The 19,293-nt window shown below is 41.6% G+C and overlaps 1 protein-coding gene across 1 annotated transcript in view; it reads right to left on the bottom strand.

The window, feature by feature from the left end:
* Positions 1-19,293, bottom strand: part of LOC126176158 (uncharacterized) — a 182,804-nt gene that overhangs the window by 118,677 nt on the left and 44,834 nt on the right. The gene's annotated exons all lie outside the window — the stretch shown is intronic.

The following is a 19,293-nucleotide window of genomic DNA, read 5'->3' as shown; positions in this document are numbered from 1 at the left end:
AAAACTGATCCTGTGCATGCGTTCTTGCAAATCATGTTGTATGAAGAGTCAAAGGAAATAGAAATGGTTAACACTCCATTCCGAGTTTCCACCATGTGTGCGCATACTGGAATTTACAATGCTGGTTTAGTCCTGTTAGTTTTGTTATCTTGTAGCTGCATGACTGGCCGTGTTCAGTCAGACCTTACAGACCATTCATTCAAAAGCCGTATAGATTGTTGAACTGATTTGATTTGCAAAGAATTTTGAAGTTTTGTTTTTATGGATGCTGTTTTCTAATCTTTAAATAAAAAGCAGTTATGGTTTGAAACTAAATTAAGCACTTTATTTTCACTCAAAATGAATGTAACAAATAACATGTGTAACAATCAACATGAAGTATTAAAAACTCAAAGGGCAAAAAACATATATAAAAAGTGTCCAAAGAAACAAAACCTTAGATAATTTTCTGGTAGACACATGGTTTTTAAATGACATTTTAAATGAAATGGCATTTTTTAAATGCCTCTTAAGTACTTCATAATTATAGTCCAAATTCTTGGGTTAGTTGAAGATGTCTTGTTTTCAACAGTGGCCTCTTGATTGTGTCAGTGAGCATTTAATCTGTTTGATTCACTGTTATTTCTCCTCAATTAATTTTTTTCCAAGATTAAATGATGTCTAGTATCACAGTGTTTACAGTTGCCTTTATATCCTGCCTTTAGTCAGTTACACCTTTGTTGTTACACAGCAATTTAATCTATTCCTCTTTTGGCAAAGGGAATATTTCTCTTTGCAGTCAAAGTGCTTTCTGACAGGCAGAAGTTAATGCCAAGTATTCTGCTTCTGTCTTCAAGAGAGCTACTGCTGATTGATTTTTGCTTTTCCAAGAATTGCTGCGCATTGTGACATAAACAAGAAACCAGTGATCGATTTTCTATCTCTTTTCTATCTCCTTGGTTATTATTAAACTGACTCACTACTCCAATATACTAGATCTGATATAGAACATAGTTGTGCATACATGGGCTACCTACGCTTCTCTGTATGGAATATATTTCATGACAGATCCTTCTTTCTTTGGGATCACTTCATGAGTTAATGCTTGATGTTATCCAGCATTGTGGGTATTAGCTGGCAGACTTCTGTGTTATATATATTTGCAAAATCTGATTTATATAATGGATCTGGCCCATCCATAAAAGTCCGCACCAGCGATCTCTAGTTATTTGTATTCCTAGGCAATTGTATGCTTCATCTAGATCCTTTAGTTAACTGTTGCTTTAGTTTCTCTTTAAACGCAATTGTTTGTTGCAGACTGTTACAAAAGACCAACTTGCCATCTACATAAGCTGCCATGATGAATGTCTCTCTTCCTTGATGTTTGCACAGGGTGCAGCTGTGGACGTTCTGAAATTTAAACCTAACAGGGCTTTACCCCTTTTGACTGTTGCGACTCACTGACCTTTCAAAGTGCTGCCGCGCAGTTACGTGCGTCCTCTACATGCAACGCTGTCTGCCAGCCATGCAGCAGCAGCGCCACTTTAGCGGCCAGCCAGCCAGAGGCCGCTAGACTCAGACTCAGTTATGATTTGACTGTCAAAGTGTACACACATCTTACTCTGTTTACTTGATCTGTGACTTTCACGTATTGCGTCTTCCTTGAAATATATTTGTTCAACTTGAAGTTATAACAATTGGCAACGAGGATGGGATTTTTCTTTCCCATCGTTGACTCACGTGTTTCCATGGCTACTTTGTCCTTTGCTGAAATGTGCTCACTTCTGTCCATCTATTTTCAAAAGCAAACACATGTGGTAGCCTCTTGTGTTGCCTTTTATCATTGTCAGAAACAATGGAATCAATTCTATGGCGCTTGGGCTGCTGACCTTCACGGCCTCAGTAGAAAGTGACAATTTGTTACTGAAGTTCACAAAGAATCCTACGCGAATTCCATGATACGGGGTGCTATATCCGATCGGCGCCCGACAAAGAAGTTAAGCAACATGCCCTGCAGTTGGCAAATATGACTCTAGATGAAGTCCTATCCATCGCTCAGTCTTTTGAAATTTCTCGCGCCGCTGGAGTGCAATTAGAAGCATGGGGCGACATCGGGGAAATACAACCTCTGTGCGATGTTGACGAAGCATGTGGCATGTCCCCACCGGCCGTACTTCTTCCCTTTCAGGGAAGTTATTCCTCACTGTCCAAATACTTGGTCAAGATGTTCACATGCAGGTGGATACTGGTTCTGCTGCCACTATCATCAATTCTTAGACGTATCTTCAGTTGGGTTCTCCAATCCTGTCACCTGTCACTAGGCAATTACGGACTTACAATACACAGAAGATTTCTCTCTTGGGACAATTTGATGCTGAGGTATCTTACAAATCTGTAGTTCGCACTGTTCCCATATTTGTGGTCGACCATAGTAACACGGAGAATCTTTTTGGTTTCAATTCCTTTCACGTTTTTGGGTTTTCCATAGATGACTCTGTCAATATTGTCTCTGATGCTATTCCTTATGCTCAATTAGATTCCTTGTCGACGACATTTTCGTCCCTTTTTTCTCCTGGAATAGACCGTGCAAATGACTTTGAAGCTCATATCACACTCAAACCCACTGCTCGGCCTAAGTTTTTTCGGGCTTGACCCATTCCTGTGGCCCTTCGTGATCAGGTCAAACGGGAGCTGGATCATCTCACTGTTTCAGGGTCTTGCTTCCTGTCACTTCCAGTGAGTGGTCCTCTCCTGTTGTTGTCGTTTCTAAGCCAAATGGTGATATTCGTCTCTGTGGTGATTTCAAAGCCACTGTAAATGCTCAATGCCTTATCGACACTTACCCTATGCCTCGACCTGAAGAATTGTTCACTAAACTTGCTGGAGGCCAGTATTTTTCTAAACTTGACCTGTCAGAAACTTATCATCAACTTCCTCTCAACACTGCTTCCTGGCAATTTCTGGTCCTTAACACGCCTTTCGGCTCTATCAATACCAACGATTGCCATTCGGGGTTGCCAGCACCCCTGCTCTCTTTCAGCGATTCTTGGAACAGTTATTGCTCACTGTCCCTGGGGGTATAAATTACCAGGACGACATTGTTGTCACTGGCTCCACCACTGACGAACATCTTCAAAATCTCCACACACTTTTCCATGTCTTACAGACTGCCGGTCTTAAGTCTTCAGAAATCAAACTTTTCTCAGGCATCTATCACGTACTTGGGGTTTCAACTCTCTCGGGCTGATGTTCGTCCGCTTCAGCTAACTGTTGCTGCGATCGACGCCCTTCCTCGCCCTACATCTGTTAAGGAACTGCAGGCCTTCTTGGGGAAAATAGCATACTATCACAAGTTTTTATCGTCTGCTGCTTCGGTGTCTCAGCCGTTGTCGCCTGTTGCATAAAAACGTGCCTTTTCACTAGTCCGTGTCATGTGATGCAGCTTTCCAGAAATTGATGACTATGCTGAAACAGGTCCCGTGCCTGGAACTTATCGAGCTGGCCAACATCTTGTTCTTGCCATGGACGCCTCTCAATATGGGGTCGGTGCCGTCCTTGCAAACTGTTTTTCTGATGGTTCTGAACAACCCATTGCTTATGCCTCCAAAACACTTACAGATGCCCAGCAAAAGTATTCTCAAATTGAAAAAGAAGCTTTGGCCATTATTTATGCTCTTCATAAGTTTGGTGTTTTTCTCTATGGATCCAAATTTCATCTTGTTACGGATCACAAACCACTTGCTTCCTTGTTTCATCCATCAATGTCACTTCCCGACAAGGCTGCACACCCCCTCCAGCGTTGGGCTCTCTACTTGTATCGTTTCAATTGTTGTTGTTGTTGTTGTGGTCTTCAGTCCTGAGACTGGTTTGATGCAGCTCTCCATGCTACTCTATCCTGTGCAAGCTTCTTCATCTCCCAGTACCTACTGCAACCTACATCCTTCTGAATCTGCTTAGTGTATTCATCTCTTGGTCTACCCCTACGATTTTTACCCTCCACGCTGCCCTCCAATACTAAATTGGTGATCCCTTCATGTCTCAGAACATGTCCTACCAACCGATCCCTACTTCTGGTCAAGTTGTGCCACAAACTTCTCTTCTCCCCAATCCTATTCAATACTTCCTCATTAGTTATGTGATCTACCCATCTATCATTTCAATTATGAGATTCATTTCCGGCCAACGGCTCAACATGTGAATGCTGATGCACTGTCTCGCCTTCCCATGGGTCCTGATCTGGCATTCGATAGGGACGAACTTTAGTGTTTCCACCTGGATGTTGCCGAGCAGCAGATTGTGGATGGGTTCCCCATCACCAGGGTCCAGCTGGCAGCTGCTACGGGTTCTGACCCTACCCTCTCCCGGGTTTTACACTGTATTCAGAAGGGTTGGCCAGATCGTCCGTCCGCTAAGACTTCTGATCCGTTGCGGAACTACTACGCTTTGCACTACCGCCTCACGTTTAGGGATGGTGTTATCCTCCTTTCCACCGAAAATGCTTTGCTGCATGTTGTGGTACCTGCGTCTTTGCGTGCTTCAGTCTTGCGCCTCCTTCACCAAGGGCACTGGGGTGTCTCTCGCACAAAATCTCTGGTGCGTCGTCATGTGTACTGGCCTGGCATCGACTCTGAAATCACACACATGGTCGCTGCCTGCGGCCCTTGTGCGTCACAGGCCGCCGCCCCAAAGTCATCTTTGTCACCGTGGCCTTCGTCTGAGAAGCCCTGGGAGCGTATTCACGCTGACTTTGCAGGACCTTTTTTAGGTACTTATTGGCTTCTCGTTATTGACGCCTACTCTAACCTTCCTTCCATTGTCTGTTGCACGTCGCCTACGACCGCGGCAACCACCAATGCTCTAGCTCGCATTTTCTCTTTGGAAGGCCTTCCCTCTACTCTTGTTAATGATAATGGCCTGCAATTTGCCTCTTATGATTTTGCGGATTTATGTGCCCGTCACAGTGTCATGCATATCACAGTCAAACGGTGAGGCTGAATGACTGGTCTGCACATTTAAGGCTCAGATGAGGAAACTCCTGACTTCTTCTGCTGCTGATGATGAGCTTCTCCAATTTCTGGCTTCTTACCATTTAACCCCCATGGGCGACCACAGCCCGGCTGAGCTCTTACATGGCCGACAGCCCCGCACACTACTTCATCTTCTGAGGCCTTTCACCCCACGGCTGCGGCTGCCTTCGCTTGGCCGGTTCACCACCAATGGCCTTATATGGGTACGGGGATACGGCAGGCGGCCAAAATGGAGTCCTGGCCGCATCTTACGACATCGTGGCCAACGCCTGTATGAAATCCAGACGGACATGGGTGTTGCAGCGCGTCATTCAGACCAGCTTTGGCCTCGTGTGCCGGCAACGCCTGTTCCGGATGCCACTACACCACCTTCGGCTCTACCTGACGCTCGGGATACTGGAATCTCTCATTACTCACAACGCAGTCCTCTCACCATTATATCGGTGGCAGCACAAGAACTGACGCCACCAGGAGACGTGCCCATGCAGGAACCAGATGACCATCATCTGTCGGATCAACTCTACTTGCCTCCTTCTCCTACGGACGCGGACACATCAACCATGTCTCCTGTTATAACAACCGGACTTGCTGCAATGGGCAGATTGATGCACGGGGCCCCAGCAGATTTGACCCCCACGTCTCCTGTCACCTCGACCCGTTATCATCGGGGACACTTCCGTCCATACGGGAAGCCTCCTCCTTGAGACTTTATGGCCAGTCAAACAACACCTATGGACATTAGCAATCTACAGGCCACCTCCATCAAGACCTGTGCAAAAAACTTAAAAGGGGGGAAAAGTGTTGTGACTCGCCAATCTTTCAAAGTGCTGCCGCACAGTTACGCACGTCCTCTACATGCGGCACTGTCTGCCAGCCAAGCAGCAGCAGCGCCACCTAAGCGGCCAGCCAGCCAGCGGCCGCTAGACTCGGACTCAGTTATGATTTGACTGTTAAAGTGTACACACATCTTACTCTGTTTACTTGATCTGTGACTTTCATGTATTGCCTCTTCCTTGAAATATATTTGTTCAACTTGAAGTTATAACATTGACATTCCAACAATGATTTCTAAAGTATTTTAATGCCATTGTCTTTTACTATTTTTGTCACTTAGTCAACTATGGGAATTCTCATAAATTTCTTCTTTCAAGTTGCCTTGAAAAATAGTTATCACTACATCACAATGATGAATGTCCAAGATATATGAGGGTATTTTGGAAAGTAAAGATACACCGTACGCCAGGGGAACAGGAGAGTTTTGGCGAGCAAATTGGCAACACTGGTGTTAACCTTGAACTGTTAGCTTTCTCCTCGCGGTCGTTCGGCAGTTGAACATTGCTTCTGGTTGGCGTAGGTCGTGTTTAAAATGGCTGTGCCGATTCAGAATCCCGCCAAATGCGAAGTGCGCTCCGTCATACATTTTCTTCATAAGGTCAGCGACCAGCGGATATTCACAAAGAAATCGTTTCTGTTTATGGGAACATTATGAATCGACAAAATGTAATGAAATGGTGTCGTCATTTCTCTGAAGGTAGGACCGATGTTCATTATGAACAAAGAACAGGTTGGCCATCTGTAATCTCTGATGCCCTTCTTCGGAGAACGGAGGAAGTAATTCGTGCGAATAGACGTCTCACATTGAAAGAATTGCTTCAGATCATACCAGACGTGTCAATTACAACTCTTTATGATGTTGTGACTGTCAAGTTAGGGTACAGGAAATTGTGTGTGCGCTGGGTTCCAAAACTGTTAACGGAAGAACACAAAAAGAAAAGGATGGGCTTTGCACTCGACTTCCTCACACGCTATGCTGAAGCAGGTGATGAGTTCCTTGATCACATGGTGACAGGTGACGAGACGTGGGTTTATCACCATACACCTGAATCCAAGCAACAATCAATGCAATGGCGCCATTCGAATTCACCAAATGCCAAGAAATGCAAAATGTCGATTTCAGCGAAGAAAATCATGGCTTCTGTTATTTGGGACAGACAAGGCATTCTTCTGTTGGAATTTATTCCTCCTGGAACGACAATTAATGCTGCTGCATATTGCCAGACTTTGAAACGTCTTTGAAGAGCAATTCAAAATAAACACAGGGGAATGCTGACAAGTGGAGTCCCCTTGTTTCATGACAACGCTCGGCCTCACACAGCGCTTGTAACCAAAGCACTACTCAAACAATTCAAATGGGACGTATTGGACCATCCACCATACAGCCCGGACCTTGCACCCACCGACTTCCATGTCTTCCATTACCTGAAGTCACATCTTGGTGGAAAATCATTCCACGACGATGAAGAGATCAAAGATGAAGTTGAAATGGAACCACAACAGGTGGCGACCTTCTATGACTGTGGGATACAAAAGCTTGTGCATCGACTTAACAAATATTTGGATAACAGTGGTGATTATGTCAAAAAATAACAAATAATCCAGTTAATAAGATGTAACTGGCGTTTTCTAAATAAATGTTCTATTTAAGGACTGCGAGCCATTGTATCTTTACTTTCCGAAACACCCTCGTATTTGGCAGCTAAGTTAAATAAATATCTGAGTGAATTGTTTCATACCATCACTGCATATATTTCTTCACAGTTTAAACATCTGACTTGTGCACATCCCCAACTACTAGACAAGCTTTACGGCAAATAATTTGCCCAACTATGTCTCTTCCAGCACCTGGGGCTCTGACCTCTGGTCTCAAGAGTCCACGCTATCGCTGTCAGGTGAGGACCTCATTGTATGGGAACACTTTTATTTTTCCAGGCTCAGCGCAGGATTCCACACCTGGCTCAATTGTAGGCCACTATCATTAGTCATTGGACCATCTCGTGCCCTGATTTCAACAGCCTCTTTAATCATGGAATTCCAGAAGGAAGAAGACTGTCTAAGTGTTTTGGTGTTGATGTAGTCCATAATATGGGCAGTTTTTATAATATGGTTGCCCATGGGTGATTTAGTGGACTGGCATGATTCAGCATGGCGTCTAAGTTCATGGCACCACTCTCCTACAGTGCATAATGTTTCCACAATGAAAGCTGGGACATAATGTTTCCACAATGAAGGCTGGGAAAATATCAGGTTGCAGAGTTTGTCAATGATCAACTTCATAACCAGTTCAAGAAGAGTGGCTTTATCTACAAAACCAGTTCACAACATACATCACAGCTGAACGTGTTATCTAATCAATAGTGGAAAGTTCTTGTACATTGCTTCTCAATTCTGGCCTTCCTGAGACACTTTGTGCAGGAGTTTTCAACACACAGTTTATACATTAAATCTCCTTCTCTTAAGTTTACTTATGAAAAGCATCATAAGAAATGATTTGGGAAGAAAACATCATTAAAGCATATGAGAAGGTTTGGAGGCAAATGCTTTGTGCATACTATCAAACAATTTCAATCCAAATCAAAGACAATGGTAATGGTCAAGTACAGTAGTTACAGTAAAAATTGTAGGCTATATGATCCTATCACACACACAAATAAATTGCTGATCAGGATTTTCAATGAATATACCATGGGATATCCTAAAACTCTGGATCAAAAACATAACATAGAAATACTACTTCCCAATAGAAGCACAAGAAGATGTACAGGGTTATTACAAATTATTGAAGCAATTTCACAGCTCTACAATAACTTTATTATTTGAGATATTTTCACAATGCTTTGCACACACATACAAAAACTCAAAAAGATTTTTTAGCCATTCACAAATGTTCGATATGTGCCCCTTAAGTGATTCGGCAGACATCAAGCCGATAATCAAGTTCCTCCCACACTCGGCGCAGCATGTCCCCATCAATGAGTTCGAAAGCATCGTTGATGCGAGCTCGCAGTTCTGGCACGTTTCTTGGTAGAGGAGGTTTAAACACTGAATCTTTCACATAACCCCACAGAAAGAAATCGCATGGGGTTAAGTCGGGAGAGCGTGGAGGCCATGACATGAATTGCTGATCATGATCTCCACCACGACCGATCTATCGGTTTTCCAATCTCCTGTTTAAGAAATGCCGAACATCATGATGGAAGTGCGGTGGAGCACCATCCTGTTGAAAGATGAAGTCGGCGCTGTCGGTCTCCAGTTGTGGCATGAGCCAATTTTCCAGCATGTCCAGATACACGTGTCCTGTAACGTTTTTTTCGCAGAAGAAAAAGGGACCGTAAACTCTCTACAAATAAAGGTTTGACCTTTTATTAGAAAATTCATTAATGGCAACATGATCAAATTTATCCCTTCAAGATGGAGCTTCCCCATTAATGGAGCAACTATCATTCTTCCATGATCATACTATAGTCGTATTATTATTAATTACAGTAATTGTAGGCTATGCTCTAAGTTATATATTATTTATTGCCTATACAAACCGAAACATACTTCACGGACATTTAATTGAAACAATCTGAACAGCACTACCAGCAATTACACTAATTTTCATTGCACTCCCATCATTACGACTACTATATTTACTATATTTACTATATTCAGTAGATGCAATAATCACAATTAAAACAATTGGACGACAATGATACTGAAGATATGAATATTCAGACTTTATAGACGTAGAATTTGACACTTATATAACACCAGAACAAGACCTAGAAAATGACGGATTTCGACTCCTAGATGTAGATAACCGAACAATTCTACCAATAAATACGGAAGTACGAGTATTAACAAGAGCATCAGACGTTCTACACTCATGAGCAGTACCTGCATTAGGGGTTAAAATTGACGCAACGCCAGGTCGACTAAACCAAGGAACATTTACAATAAACCGACCTGGATTGTTCTTTGGACAATGTTCAGAAATCTGTGGAGCGAACCACAGATTCATACCAATTGTAATTGAAAGAACTTCAGTAAACTTATTTATCAAGTGATTATCTAAGATAATCTAAGGAGTTAGTTAAAATATATAACATTAGAGTGTCAATCTAAAATAACTAAACAATTAGTACACCTTGAAATACATCAGGTGACTGAAAGTAAGTAATGGTCTCTTAAACCAAAAAATAGTAAATTAACGACTACTTCTGATGGGGAAATTTAATCCAAATCCCTCAAATATCCCCTCTCATATGATTCTCCCTATTCATTATATTTTCGGCTACATTAATTTTATTTAATCAAATAAACTTTTTTTCATTTAAACCAGATCTTATTAAAAGAGCAGAAAAAAGAACAATTGATATAAAAAACTTGCTGCACGAATGCGTGAGGATTCTCTACCACCCAGATTCGCACATTGTGTCTGTTCACTTCACCATTAAGAAAAATGTTGCTTCATCAATGAAAACAAATTTCGCACTGAACGCATCCTCTTCCATGAGCTGTTGCAACCGCACCGAAAATTCAAAGCGTTTGACTTTGTCATCGGGTGTCAGGGCTTGTAGCAATTGTAAACGGTAAGGCTTCTGCTTTAGCCTTTTCCGTAAGATTTTCCAAACCGTCGGCTGTGGTACGTTTGGCTCCCTGCTTGCTTTACTCGTTGACTTCCGCGGGCTACGCGTGAAACTTGCCCGCACGCATTCAACCGTTTCTTCGCTCACTGCAGGCCGACCCGTTGTTTTCCCCTTACAGAGGCATTGAGAAGCTTTAAACTGCGCATACCATCGCTGAATGGAGTTAGCAGTTGGTGGATCTTTGTTGAACTTCGTCCTGAAGTGTCGTTGCACTGTTATGACTGACTGATGTGAGTGCATTTCAAGCACGACATACGCTTTCTCGGCTCCTGTCGCCATTTTGTCTCACTGCGCTCTCGAGCGCTCTGGCGGCAGAAACCTGAAGTGTGGCTTCAGCCGAACAAAACTTTATGAGTTTTTCTACATATCTGTAGTGTGTCGTGACCATATGTCAATGAATGGAGCTACAGTGAATTTATGAAATCGCTTCAATCATTTGTAATAGCCCTGTAATTCATCCTCTGAGGAAATTAAAAATGTAGTCATGCAAGATCATGGACTCTGTGGTATTGAGAATGTTTTCCAACCTGGAATGAATCTTAGAAACCATGATGAATGATGCCCTCCATTTCGTTTTCAAAATTATGTGGCTTGCTCAGCAGTCACTAACAAACCACAAACATCCGAAGAGTCAATGGTGTCCACCGACTCTGAGAAGCGACATGAAGCAGTGAAAGATGAAATGTGCTCACTGACAACAGCAATACATATCTGGGACTTAACGAATTTACATCCAGATCATCAGGCATTTGGTTGTAAATGTGTTTGCAAAATTGATTGTGAATCAGATGGTAGTATAATGAAGTAGATTGTATAATCAGTAGATTGGGTTTCACTAGGCATGGCCTGCACCTCAGTAGGTATGGGAAGGGGAGGCTGGCAAAGCTTATAGGTGACAGTGTAGTGGGTGGTAGTGGTGGTGGTGGTGGGATCACTCATGCAAAAATTCCTGTAGTAGTTGGCGTTAGAGCTGCACCTTTTTTAGATTGAAGTCAGCTGATAGGTATACCTGCTTAAAGGAAGTCCCTCTAACTAAGGGCTCACCTCCAGAGAATGTCATGTTTCCAAATAGAGAATGAATTAGCATATTTCATCAGAATATAAGAGGTATTAGAGATAAAGCTAGTGAACTGCTTCTAGATGTTGACTCTGAAATTATTGGTATGTCGGAGCACCACTTAAATAATTTGACAATTCAGAGGCTTCCTTTACCAAGATATAGATTAGCTGGCTGTTTTTCAAGGAGTTCCTTGCAGGGTGGGAAAGTGGCTACGTACATAAAAAACAGTATTCTATTTGAGTCCATAGACATATCATGGCACTGCACTGAACGGACATTTGAATATTGTGCAGGGGAAGTTGAATTTAGTGAAACTAAACTTTTAATTGTTGTTGTTTATAGGTCTCCTAACTGTGACTTCAGAGCATTTCTGCTCAAGCTTGATAGGTTTCTTGATTCACTTTGTAGGAAGTACCACAAATTAGTTATATGTGGTGACTTCAATATAAATTTTATATATGATGGTGCAAGAAAAAAAATGTTGGTAGCTCTCCTAAATTCATATGATCTGACGCAGATTGTGTTTTTCCAACTAGGCTGCAGGGAAACAGTAGCACAGCCATAACAATATTTTGTATACATTCTTCATTACTAGATGGACATTCTGTGGGTAAAAGGGTGAATGGCTTTTCAGACCACGATGCACAAATTTTAACACTAAAAGGCTTTTGTATGCAAACAAATGTCACATGTAATTAAAACTATGTAGGAAAGTTAATTTAACAGCAATAGAGAGTTTTTTAAGCCTTGTCAAGGAACAAGAGTGGCAGGATGTTTATAGTGCTGATAACATAGATGAAAAATATAATACTTTCCTTAATACATTTCTCAAGCTCTTTGGGGTCTGCTTTCCATTAGAACCTTCTAAATGGGGTACTAGCAGCGATAGGCATCCCGGGTGGCTGACTAGTGGCATAAGGATATCATGTAGAACAAAGCGGGAATTATATCCAAATGTTAGAAGTAGTCACAATCAAGCTACAGAAGCCCATTACAAACAGTATTGTAAGGTGCTTAAAAATGTTACTAGGAAGGCAAAGAGTATGTGGTATGCAAATAGAATAGCTAACCCACAGGATAAATTTATAACCTTATGGTCAGTTGTGAGGGAAGTGTCTGGTCAGCAGCACAAGATCGATGATATAAAGTCAGTTCATAGTGAAAATATTTCTGTTACTGATCAGACAGATATATGTACAGTATTTAACAATCATTTTCTGGGCATTGCTGGTGAATTAAATAAAAATTTAGTTTCTACAGGGATTCATGTAACTTTCTTGGCAAATGCCTTTCCGAGATTGATGTCTGAAATAGTCCTCTGTGATACAGACAAGGGGGAGATTGAGTCAATAATTAAATCACTGGAGACTAAGGACTCTCATGGTTATGATGGAGAACCTAGCAGAATATTAAAATACTGTGCTGGACATGTCAGCCCAGTATTTAGCCGTATTTGTAATTTTTCCTTTAGGAATGGTCAGTTTCCTGGACAATTAAAGCACTCAGTAGTAAAGCCACTTTATAAAAAGGGAGCGACAAAGGTTTCGAACGCTAGGCATATTTCTTGATTTAACTAACGCATTTGATTGTGTTGATCACAAAATATTGCTCCAGAAGTTGGACCATTATGGAATATGGGGGAGTAACTCACAATTGGTTCACCTCTTCCTTTAGCAACAGAGAACAAAAGGTCATTGTTCACAGTGTTGAGAATGGCTGTGATGTGGGTTCTGAGTGGGGTATGGTCAAGTGGAGGGTGCCCCAGGGATCAGTGCTGGGACCACTGCTGTTCCTTATTTATATGAATGATATTATTATGGGTAACTCTAAAATATTTCTATTTACTGATGACACTAGCTTGGTAGTAAAGGATGTGTGCAACACAGGCTTGGTTTCAAATAGTGCAGATCATGACATAAGTTCACGGCTTATAGGAAATAAACTAACGCTAAATCACAGGAAGACTCTGTTTTACAGTTTCTAACACACAATTAAAAAAAAACATTATGTTTTAATTTAACAGAATTGGCATGTGATTAGTGAAACTGAACAGTTCAAATTTCTAGGTGTTCAGATAGATACTAAACTGTCATGGAAAGCCCACATTAGGATCTTGTTCAAAAGACTTAATGCTGCCATTTTTACTATTTGAATGGTATCTGAAGTGAGTGATTGTTTGACATGAAAATTAGTCTACTTTGCTTATTTTCATTTGCTTATGTTGTATGGTATTATATTTTGGGGTAGCTCTTCCCATTCTAAAAGGATATTTTTGACTCAGAAATGGGCAGTTCAGGCAATACGGTAAGTTGTGTAAGTTCACGAACCTCTTGTCGAACCCTGTTCACAAGTCTGGATATTTTGACATTGGCCTCTAAATACATATATTCCTTACTGTCAATTCTTGTTAACAATATTAGCTTATTCCCAAGAATAAGCAGAATTTACTTAGTTAATACTCGGCACATATCAAACCTACATTTGGATCGGACTTGTGCAGAAAGATGTGCAGTATACTGCTGCATCCATTTTCAGTAAGCTACGACTCAAATTCAAAAATCTAAGCAGTAATCCATGGCTTTCAAGTCGAAACTGAAGAGTTTCTTCATGGGTCACTCCTTCTACTCTGTCGAGGAGTTCCTTGAAAAATTAAGCTGATTCTTGTTGTATTGTTGATTGGGTTTACTTAAACTTATGGATTGACTTTTTTTGGGTTCGTAAACATTTTATTTTTATCTGTTATTACTTTTATGTTGTAATTTCATATAATGACACATTACATGACCTTGGAGATTTGCTCCTCAATTTGTTCCTAGGAATTGGACGTGTAAATAAAATAAATAAATAGAGTTATTACTAGTCTATTTTGTGGTAAGAGCAGAGTATTACTGGTTCTTGTATTGTAATTACATCTTTGATTTGTTACACTTAAATTTGGTAGTGCAATGAGTATGTAATTAGCCCTTTCTGGGATATATAAATTTATTACAATTAAAATCTCATACTTGGTGAACAAAGACTTGCAACAAATTCTGCTACCTGCTCTTGCCATTACTCCAATTGCTTTCTTCTGAATTAAACGAATTTCACTTTTATCTATTTCCACAGAGTATAAATCTGTATTTTAAAACAGATTGGAAAAAGCAAAATATAGTGTCCTTACATATTCAAAGGTGACACATGACATCAGTCTCTTCAGCAAGTATATTACACTTCATATCCTAATTGTCACTTGTTCTACATAAGTGTTCCATGTCAGTTTGTGGTCAGGTGTAATAACTAAAAATTTTACATTTTGTTTTTATATTGTTGCAGTCTTTCACAGACTGAACTACATATTTTGCAACTTATTTCCGTTTAAGAGTAAAACATTTGCAATGAACCAGGATATTGCACTTTCTTTCACCAAATTCATTCTTTTGACAAGATCTTCAAATACATAGTTTACAGACAGAAAATTAGGGTTACATGTGTACATTTATGTCTTTACATGAGTATTATCCAGTAAGTCATTTATTTGTACCAGGAACAGAAGATGTCCTAGCTTTGATCTTTGCGGAACTTCATGTTGAACCTCAAATTTGTTTTACAACTGATGTCCTGGACTCACCACCTGCTTTATTTTATTGAGGTATGATTTCAATAGTTTTAGACTAATGCCACACATTCTATAGTATTTCAGTTTGAAGAGCAAAACATGATGGACATCACAGTTGAAGGGCTTACTCAAATCAGAGAAGATTGTCTGTGTATGAGCATGGTCCTTGAATGATAATAAAATGTCTAAGAGTTCTACAGCTTGTGTAGATGATCTTTCTTTCCTATAACCAAACTGTGATGTACTCAACATCTTGTTCAGTTCTAGGTACTCATATATTTGTTTACAGATTATTTTTTCAAATATTTTGCCTAGTAAGGAGATTAGTGAAATTGGCCTGTAGTTCGCAGGTTCAGACTTACTTCCCTTCTTACAGACTGGAGTCATCTTGGATAACTTGAGAAAAAACACCCTCTGAAAGACACAAGTTTACAGAGGACTTTAAGAGAGCTACAATGTAATATGTTATTTCTTTCAGTGGATTATTTTACACACTAAAAATATCTGTACTATATGTATTTTCCAAGTTTTTAACCATTTCAAGAACTTCCCCTTGGCTTACCTCCATAGATGTGCATATTGAATGTCCGGCCTGGTCATGATTTAGGTTTGTGTTCTTAAGGTAAGCCATATGTGTTTCATTATAATTTCTTATTAACTTCCTGATTTCCTCTGCACAGCTTATAAAGTATTGGGGGAATGTATCGGCCAGTTTTAGAACTGTGTAATCAGATCTTGTTCAGAATTTGAGAAAATTCTGGTCATACATAATATCGCTAAGCGGGTCAAATGGTTATATTCAGTCAATTGTTGACCAGTCTGGGATGGCAATACAAAACAGCAAAAGGAAAGCTGAAGTTTTAATTTTCATGTTTATGAAATCATTCACACATGAGGATCTTACAAACAATCATCAATAGACTACTCACTCTGGCATGGAGGACTTAGAAATTGTCATCCATGGTTTAGAGAAGCAACTGAAACAGTTGAAAACAAATAAGTCAGATCCAGATGGAATCACAATTCAGTTTCACTGAGACTACTATGCAGCACTGGCTCCTTACTTAGCCTGGATTTGTTGTGAATCTCTTGTCCAGCACAAAGTCCCAAGCAAATGGAAAAAAAGCATAAGTGACTCCTGCGCATAAGAAAAGTAAAAGAACTGATCAGCATAATTACAGACCAATATTCTTAACATTGGTTTGCTGCAAAATTTTTGAACACAATATGAGTTTGAAAAATATTCCTTGAGACAGAAAAGCTTCTGTCAACAAATCAGAATGGTTTTAGAAAACATCACTCAAGTGAAACTCAGCTTGCCCTTTTCTCACAGGATATCCTACAAACCACAGATGGAGGGCAACAGGTAGATGCCATATACCTACATTTCTGGAAGATATTTGACACAGAGCCCCACTGCAGACTTGATGGCAGTTTAAACAGATGGTTTACGCTCCCAGATACGTGAGTAGTCCAAAGACTTTTTCAGTAACAGAAACCAGTACATGGTCCTCGATGGCACGTGTTCATCAGAGACAAGGGTGTAGTCACGAGTGCCCCAGAAAAGTGTGACAGAAAAGCTTTCATCCTCTGTATACATAAATAACCTGAAGGGAAGGGTGAATACCAATTTACAGCTGTTTGCTGATGACGCTGTGGTGTACAGGAAAGTGATGTGATGAATGGCAGCCTGCGCTTGATGTAGAAAAATGTTAAGTTAATGCAGATGAAAGAAAAAACAGTACTATAACTGTTGTGACTCGCCGATTATTCGAAGTGCCGCCGCGCAATTACGCACGTCCTCTACGTGCGGCGCTGTCTGCCAGCCGTGCAGCAGCTGCGCCACCTAAGCGGCCAGCCGAGCAGCGGCCGCTAGACTGAGACTCAGTGTTTAATCGAATGCCGACTTGTACACAGGTCAACTTACTCAGTGACATATGTGTTGTCCGAAATATGTGTTAAATTTGAAGATTTAACAATTGGTGACGAGGTAGTGGATTTTTCCATTTCACCCTTGACTCACAGGGTTCCATGGCTACTATCGAGCAGCTCTTGCAAAATCTCCTTGAACAGCAAACGCTTCTAACAGCGGCGATTCGTGATTTCGTCGCGGCATCAAATGCGGGGCGTTTCTCGTCATTGGCTGTCCCTCCTTTTCCACCTTACGACGAGATGGCGGAAGACTGGTCTGATTATGAAAAACGTCTTCGACAGCACTTCTTGGCATTTCATGGCACGGACGAACAACCATGTAAGTCTCTGTTCCTTTCCTGGATTTCACCTCAACTGTATCAGTTGTTGTCGCAATCGGCTCCTTTGAAGGATCCTGCGTCTTTGCCCTTTGCTGAAATGTGCTCCCTTCTGTCTGTCTATTTTCAAAACCAAACGCATGTGGTAGCCTCTCATGTTGCCTTTTATCGTTGCCAAAAACAACCAAATCAGTCCTATCGCGCTTGGGCTGCTGAACTTCATGGCCTCAGTCGAAAGTGTCAATTTGTTACTGACGTTCACAAAGAATCCTATGCCGATTCCATGGTACAGGATGCTATTATCTGGTCGGCGCCCGACAAAGAAGTTCGGCAACATGCTCTTCAGTTGGCGAATCCGACTCTAGATGAAGTTCTCTCCATTGCGCAGTCTTTTGAAATTTCTCGCACGGCTGGGGCGACGTTGGGGTGACGTTGAGGAAATACAACCTCTGTGCGCTGTTGACGACGCGTGCGGCGCGTCCCCGCCGGCCGACGTGGCCGCAGTACGCTCCCATGCGCAGCCTCGGCCTAGCCGTAAACAACCCACTAAGAAACTGCAGCAAAATCCCCGGCAACTTCCTTCATGTCCGCGGTGTTTTACGAAACATTCACGCGAGGATTGTCCCCAACGTTGGGCTGTGTGTCACAATTGCAAAAAGAAAGGTCATGTGTCTTCCGTTTGTAAATCCGACCGCATACATGATGTTCATGAACATGGTGCTGATTCTGATTCTGTGTTGTCTGTCAATTGCACTTCTTCCCTTTCAGGGAAGTTATTCCTCACTGTCCAAATCCTTAGTCGAGATGTTCGCATGCAAGTGGATACCGGTTCTGCTGCCACTATAATTAATTCTCAGACGTATCTTCAGTTGGGTTCTCCACTCCTGTCCCCTGTCACTCGGCAATTACGGACGTACAATAAACAGAAGATTTCTCTCTTGGGACAGTTTAATGCTGAGGTATATTACAAATCCATCGTTCGCACTGTTCTCATATTTGTGGTCGACCAGAGCAACGCAGAAAATCTTTTTGGTTTCGATGCCTTTCGCATTTTTGGGTTCTCCATCAATGGCTCTGTCAATATTGTCTCTGACGCTATTCCTTATGCTCAACTGGATTCCTTGTCGACGACATTTTCGTCCCTTTTTTCTCCTGGGTTAGGCCGTGCAAACAACTTTGAAGCTCATATCACGCTCAAACCCACTGCTCGGCCTAAGTTTTTTCGGGCTCGGCCCATTCCTGTGGCCCCTCGTGATCGGGTAAAATGGGAGTTGGATCGTCTCACTGCTTCAGGGGTCTTGCTTCCTGTCACTTCCAGTGAGTGGTCCTCTCCTGTAGTTGTAGTTGCTAAGCCCAATGGTGATATTCGTCTCTGTGGCGATTTCAAAGCCACTGTAAATGCCCCAATGCTTCATTGACACTTACCCTATGCCCCGTCCTGAAGAACTGTTCACTAAACTTGCTGGAGGACAGTATTTTTCTAAAATTGACCTGTCGGAAGCTTATCATCAACTTCCTCTCGCCGCTGCTTCCTGGCAGGTTCTGGTCCTTAACACGCCTTTCGGCCTCTATCAATACCAACGCTTGCCATTCGGGGTGGCTAGCGCCCCTGCTCTCTTTCAGCAATTCTTGGAACAATTATTGCTCCCTGTCCCGGGGTGAATCAATTACATGGACAACATTGTTGTCACTGGCTCCACCACTGAAGAACATCTTCAAAATCTCCGCACACTTTTTAATGTCTTACTGACTGCCGGTCTTAAGTGTAATCTTCCGAAATCACAATTTTTTCAGGCATCTATCACGTACTTGGGGTTTCAACTCTCTCGGGATGGTATTCGTCCACTTCAACACACTGTTGCTGCGATCGATGCCCTTCCTCGCCCTACATCTGTTAAGGAACTGCAGG

The sequence above is a fragment of the Schistocerca cancellata genome, chromosome 3, assembly GCF_023864275.1.
Source record: "Schistocerca cancellata isolate TAMUIC-IGC-003103 chromosome 3, iqSchCanc2.1, whole genome shotgun sequence".
NCBI classification, from domain to species: domain Eukaryota; kingdom Metazoa; phylum Arthropoda; class Insecta; order Orthoptera; family Acrididae; genus Schistocerca; species Schistocerca cancellata.
Note: the sequence above shows the minus strand (reverse complement) of the source record. Positions and strands in the feature narration are given on the sequence as shown.